A 6770-nucleotide genomic window follows, 5' to 3' on the forward strand; every position below is an offset into this window, starting at 1 on the left:
ATTTGTGTTGGTTCACTAAGTGTAGAACTAAACCCATGTCAAGGGGCAATGCAAGTCCAATGACGATGCATATGCGCATAGTTAATCACGTTATAATGAAAGCAATAGTGTCCCAACAACACTTACATATATGACTCTATAGGTCATTGAATCTCTTCATCATCTTTACTTAGACGAAATAGAGAATCAAGAATTATCTTTCATATGAACACATATGGGTATGAGTTCTTGCAATCGATTGTACTACGTTCTCTCGAACGTCGCAATCTGATTACATAAGCTCTCCGTGGTCTAGAGGCATTTAAAGTCCCTCGGGCACTCTCATATATGCGTCAAGATCCCTTTACAGATATTGTATGACCACTATCATATGCTGCAAATCAGTTTTCATGAACACAACTACTGATCAAGTAGGGGAAAGCAATTATGTCCATAACGAGAGAATATAACTCATCGTATTCAATACTAGGATAATGAGACAATCTTTGCGTCATAAGTCCTGCATATATCGCATGACTTCATCTTTCTCATTACACTTACGAACAACGATCAACATAACAAGTCTAATTCAGCCTGTATTGATTCTTTCCACTTCGGTCAAGTTCCTCATTGTTGATGCTTTACAACAGAATAAGAGCATAAGTGAATACATCATCAATCATGGGAGATCAATCCATTAAACACACGCGCGCGCTGTATACGATCAATTTGTGAGATTTCTATTATTCTCTAACATCAACAAAAGGAGTCTGTAGCGTCCCACAGAAACTTAGTTGATACACATGTTTAGTGAATATCTCTTGATAATGGGTGAAATACTTGTGCCTACGCACTTCGCTTCTTTCTGGTTTTGATTCCAGAGAATAATGGTCTCCCCTCATCTAGGTAGGAGCCAAGACCGAAGCTATGACCCTTACTAGTCCATCTTTGCGTTTGCCGCCCTTGTTTTGTGGTGCAATACCACGGGCGCCGACAACACCATAGCGTACGATCGCCGGCTTCCTTCCCACTGTCAGGGATGGTGCCAACGGTGTTAGGACCAGGTCATATGAAATTCTCTTATATTCTGAGAGTTCCAACCTTACCAGCACATCACAGCATTTATGTGCGATCTCGTCACTTTCGCAATATCGGTAAAGTCATTGAGCATCAAATCTTTGACTTTCTGGATGTGGATAATGCGTTGCACATTTGCTCACTTTGAGTAGTGCGGGATCTTAATGAGATATAGTGCCACACCACGTCAATTCCTAGCGTTAAAACCGGAATGGGAGCATTCCATATCTCCCCCTAACGACGGGAAGTATGTCTCATCAAAGTGACCGTCTACTAATATCGCAGGATAGAGATCAATGGTTGTAGATTAGAAATAGCGGACAAGTGTTGGTGATTCATAAATCATAACCAACCAGAATACTTAATCGTTTCTAGTAGACCCATTGAGATAACTACAATATAGGCACATATACAACTTTAACCAAATAGGCGTTAGTGAAAAGAATGTTGGGATCGTATCCAGTAACCATCTGGTACACACTAAATGCTTGGAAAGTTGTAGGTCTAAAACAAATAAGTGTCGCTGCATGCAACATCATTACATATCCCCATGCAAAAATCGGCAGGTTAGTACCCATAACCAAATCTGAGCTCTGCTAGATCGTACAGTGAATGAACATGAGGAATAATATGTTCAATGACGATCCCAGTAGATATGCAAAACGAAATCATCAAAGTCGTGGAGGTGAACTCTCCAACGGTATCAAATCAAATAGATTTGAGAGGATAGGAAGGGTGGTGAGCCCTTTGTATGATGATCATAGTTAAAACTTTAGCAAATGCAGCGTTTCTTGTGGAAAGCAAAGCGACGTGTGACCAACGCGTCGATGCTCTTCACCTATACCATAAAAATACCAAAAAAGTCCGCATTCGGTTGGATAGGGTCCACTAATGTCACCTTAAATACTTTGTAAAAATGGAAAGTTCTCAGTTAGAGCCTTAGCAAATAAGGACTTTCTTGAAATCTAGAAAAAGAACAAGCTTTGCAAAATGAGCGATGTGCATCAGAGATTCTTATGGAGACATTAGAAAACATGGGAGGCATCACAAGCTCCTGTGAAGGAGGGGATGCCGCCACCGACGGCCTGAATGCCATGGAGCCGCCGAGAGGGGCAGGCTCGGCCTCACCGTGCATGGCACGGATAGGCACGACCTCACCGTGTAGAGCACGGGTGAGGTGATCCTCCAATCGCTTCGTGAACATGAAAAATAGATGATCATGTGAATTTCAAAGACGTCGAATCTTCATATCTCGTTCAAAATGACCAAAAAATGATCATGTCAAAACCGAGGAGACTGCAAACCAAACCCATGACTCAAAGAATCTTGAGTTACATAAACCTACTACTGCATGCAAGCAAAGCTATGTCCATGAAAAAGTTATTGTTAATGAAATTTGATAAATCTATTCTTCTTCATTCTTAACACAAATATCAAGATGAAAATTCATCATTGGCATGTATGGCCTTTAAAACTTACCAAGGCACGAAGATATAGATTACAATCTCCGCACGAGATCCGTAAAACAACTACATGCGCCGTAGGACAGTGTGGGTGGTTACGCAATTAGCAAGACACTTGATTTCACGGCGGGACATGCTAAAAATAAAATTAAGAGAGTCAACAACGCGGTGAACTACTCTAGACAATACGTCGTAGGATATTGTAAGAGGGGGGATTGAAACAAATGGCAATCCCATCTAATGTATCACATGGCAATAGAACTACATTCTTCAACTTAAGAGTTGGAAAAACATGGTATTAGAGCAGTCGAATACCAAACAATTTGGGTGGTAAAAACCATCCAATTGGTGTGGGTGGTCACCAATAATAATAAAATCATTTGAGCTATGAAACGACTTGGAGAAAACCGGCAAATTAACCGGAAAACCATGTCATAATAACTCAAAACCGGGTGAAATTTGGACTAGGAAAACGTGGCAGCAAAGACTGCTGGAAATATGACGAGAAACGACGAAAAAATCGTCGGCAAAACTTGCCGGAAAACGGCAGCACCAATCGCCGGAAAGCCGGCCGGTATGGAGGCCGATACTTCAGGTCCGATAGGGGATGCCGGCAGGAACCGGATGGTGGTGCCGGAAACACCAGAAAATGGCCAGAAGGCGGCGAATACGCCAGCAAAATGCCGAAAATGTTCCGGAAATGCCAGAACAGTAACCGGGGAAAACGACGTCAATTTTGACTTTCCGATGTCCGTTTTCCAAATTTTAAGATCCAAAAACACAATGTAGTACTATTGGGGTCCCATGTAACTCAAAAGCGGCCAATTTAAAAACCACGTGAGTTGCAAACGTTGACCATCCATGCTAAGCCAGGGCAAATAAAATTCTCACGAGTCCATCTTGTAAACAAGAAATACGAGAAATTTTATTGAATATGCCAATATTTAATACAACACAACCAAACTTCCAATTCCAATAGACGACTTAATCTAAAGTCGAGCAAGAAACATGGCAATGCCAACGTCATACTTGAAAAATAGTAAGTAGAAAACATAGTCAAAATAGATTGACTAATCAAAAGTCCGTAGCAACAAAATCTTGCATATCGGATCGGGCGAATGTTTGCTTACTTGAGAATGGAAGAATGTTACTTTTCCATCTCCAAAATTCCCTCAAGAAATAGATACATGTGCCAAAAATGGCATGCGTTTTTTGGATGTGGAGTATACATCAAGGTCAACTCTGATAATACAACCTCATAGTCGTTCATTAAATCACTTCAAATGTGTCCCATAGAATTCGTTATTTTTGGGATCTTTTGTCAGCAAATAGTGATACTTCAGAGTAATGAATTTCAACTCAAATAATTGAGTACGTAGACCTTGGGATTATCGTTTATAGACATGAGTTTAAGAAAACTCAAACATTCAAATAACAGTCGTGATGACGACGCATCCATGAGAAACGAGGGTTGTATTGGTTTCGAATAATCGAAATATTCAAGTATGTAATAGGAATTAGAAGGGTTGTGATGTATATGGTCACAAAATAATCGATGCATATCGGCGATTCTCATGATCGCACCCAAAATAGCGGTGTACTCAGACAACCACACAAAATCGATTTATTCCCTTTAAATATAACGTGACTCCCCCAGGACCGTCACACGAAAAACGTTGACAAAGAGGGGAATGATATCCCTCTTTGGTCTCATCGGCGTTATAAGAAGGCCGGAAAAGAAGACATGAAAAAGGCTAATAGTGCCAGATAATTTATATATATATATATATATGTTCAAAAGCAACAATTTTAAGAAAAAAACATACTTGTTAGTCTGCCAAATAGACCACATATAATTAAATTGCTCTGCAAATCGATTGTCATGCATGAAGTTGCTTGATGAATTCCTTTTCGATCTTCGTCCGATGACATAAAAATCTTGGGAGGATACGATCGAAATCGTATGTAGATGACAAAAGTATCGTCCATCTCGGCATGAATGTCATCATAGTGGTACGACGATTGATCATTTTTCCTATACGAGCACGTGAAAATTAGTTAGAAACTAAACGTGCGAACAAACGATGTAATAAATCAATAGGAAAAAACGAAAAGGAAAAAAATAGAGTTAAAGGGTTATTGGGCTCGGTAGGCCAGAGGCCCAAATCCAAGGCGGGTCAACTATTGTTGAAATCGGGCAAAATCAGTTCGGATCCGGGTCGGCTTTGAAGGTTTGGAGAAGACGGGAATAGCTTCTCTTGAGCGAAGACTTTGCTTGTGGAGTTCACGTTTCTTGCGTGAATATGCGGGAGGAGCAATGTTGAACCCTTTGATGCGGAGTCTTGCGGGGCAAAAATATGTTTTTGCGGAGCGGATGCGGAAGAGACCCTGCGGGGCTGCGGAGGCTGCGTGCAGGGGCTGTGGGGGCTGCGTGCAGGGGATGTGGGGGATGCGTGCAGGGGCTGCAGGGGGGTCGCAGGGGCTGCAGGGCAGGATTTGCGGGGCTGCGTGCAGGGCTGCAGGGGCTGTGATGCGGGGCTGCAGGGGTGCGTGCAGGGGTGTTGCAGGGGCAGCGTGCGGGGCTGCGGGGGTAGCAGCGGGGGGGGGGGGGGCTGCAGCGACGGCGAGCAGGGGCTGCGCCGACGAGGAACGCCGACGGGAAGATGCCGGAGGCCGGAGACGACGGCGGCCGGTGGTGGAGAAGAGAAAAAATTTCTAGGGCTCTAAAAGTTTAGGGTTTTAGAGAAAAGTGCGTAATAACGTGTTTCAAGATGAAATAATTGTGTATTATTGAATGATTTTGGGGCCTATATATATAGGCATTACATCACCTGAATCCCGTAGGATTCGGAATCCTAATATATTATAGAGATGCGAATCTATCTCTAACAAGAAACATAATAAGGCTAAGACACACACAAGGGTAGAATAATAATTCTCCCGGAACAATTTACACCTATTATTTTACGATCCACACTTCATGTTTCCTTTTATAGTATGTAAACTTTTATTTTGGTGACGTGTGTTTTTTTTTCTTTATAGAAGTTTTAACTAAATATGAAAATGACTATTGGATTCATTTGGGTTATAACAAGAGGAATGCAAATTTCAAAATCAAATTGTAACGTTGGCGTCATTTTGCTACCATTAAGATAAACTACTGCTCTAACAGTTTAAAGAAAAAATAATACTAATTCGACCCCCTCATTCACAATTTGAATGACAAAATTTAAAATGTGACCAAACACTCTAAAGGAAGTGTGTTGTATTTGGAATTAGTGAGAGTTTAAAAGAAATCTATGGATTTCAAAAATCTAGGTGTATTCAATACAAACATTTAATTATCCGTACAAATATAGGTGTATTCAATTAGGATTTTAAAAAGTCATTATAAAATCCATGAGAGTCTACGGGTATTTAATCAGGACTTTTCAAAATGAATAGAAGTCGGTGTGTATTCAAAATATTATTCATACTTATGGAATTATAAACTCATGGAATCTCATGGATTTTATAGTGTAAAATATATACACCAAAGTCTAAAAATTATCTAGCCTCTAGACCAAAGATTTGCATAGACTTTTCCATGGACTTTCTCATTTCATTTAAAGATCAAGGTTCATCCTCCATCATTTTTTTTCTTTTTTCTTTTCTTTACTGATTATTTTTCCTACAACCCAACATTGTTATTCACCATTTGATTATTTTCTTCTTATCTATGTTATATTCTTACCTTGTATCTTTATACTTACTAAAACATCATTCTCAATTATGGACACATGTCCAATGTTACCAATAAAAATAATGACAATAAAAGAAGTACATAAGAAAAAAAGGATTAAATTTGAAGGTTTCTCTTACTTATAAATAATTGAGATTCTCTAATTTATTTATAATAGACACAACCAATAAAGTTTCTTAGAATCAATGAAATACCCGAAAACTATAGCAGAAGTTTATTATACTAATTATATTGAGCGATATATATACTTATCGATTTAAAAAAAGAAAAAGAAAAATGAAGTCGATTTCGACCGACAGAAGGAAAGAGATAAAAACAAAAAGACTGGCATCAGAGGGGGATACCTCGACTCGGCTCTCTCTCTCTCTCTCTCTCTCTCTCTCTCTCTCTCTCGCTTTGCAAAACCATTGTTGATGATGGTTTATTATACTAATTATATTGAGCGATATATATACTTATCGATTTAAAAAAAGAAAAGAAAAATAAAGTTGATTTCGACCGACAGAAGG

This window comes from Argentina anserina, chromosome 3 (genome assembly GCF_933775445.1).
Source record: "Argentina anserina chromosome 3, drPotAnse1.1, whole genome shotgun sequence".
Lineage (NCBI taxonomy): Eukaryota > Viridiplantae > Streptophyta > Magnoliopsida > Rosales > Rosaceae > Argentina > Argentina anserina.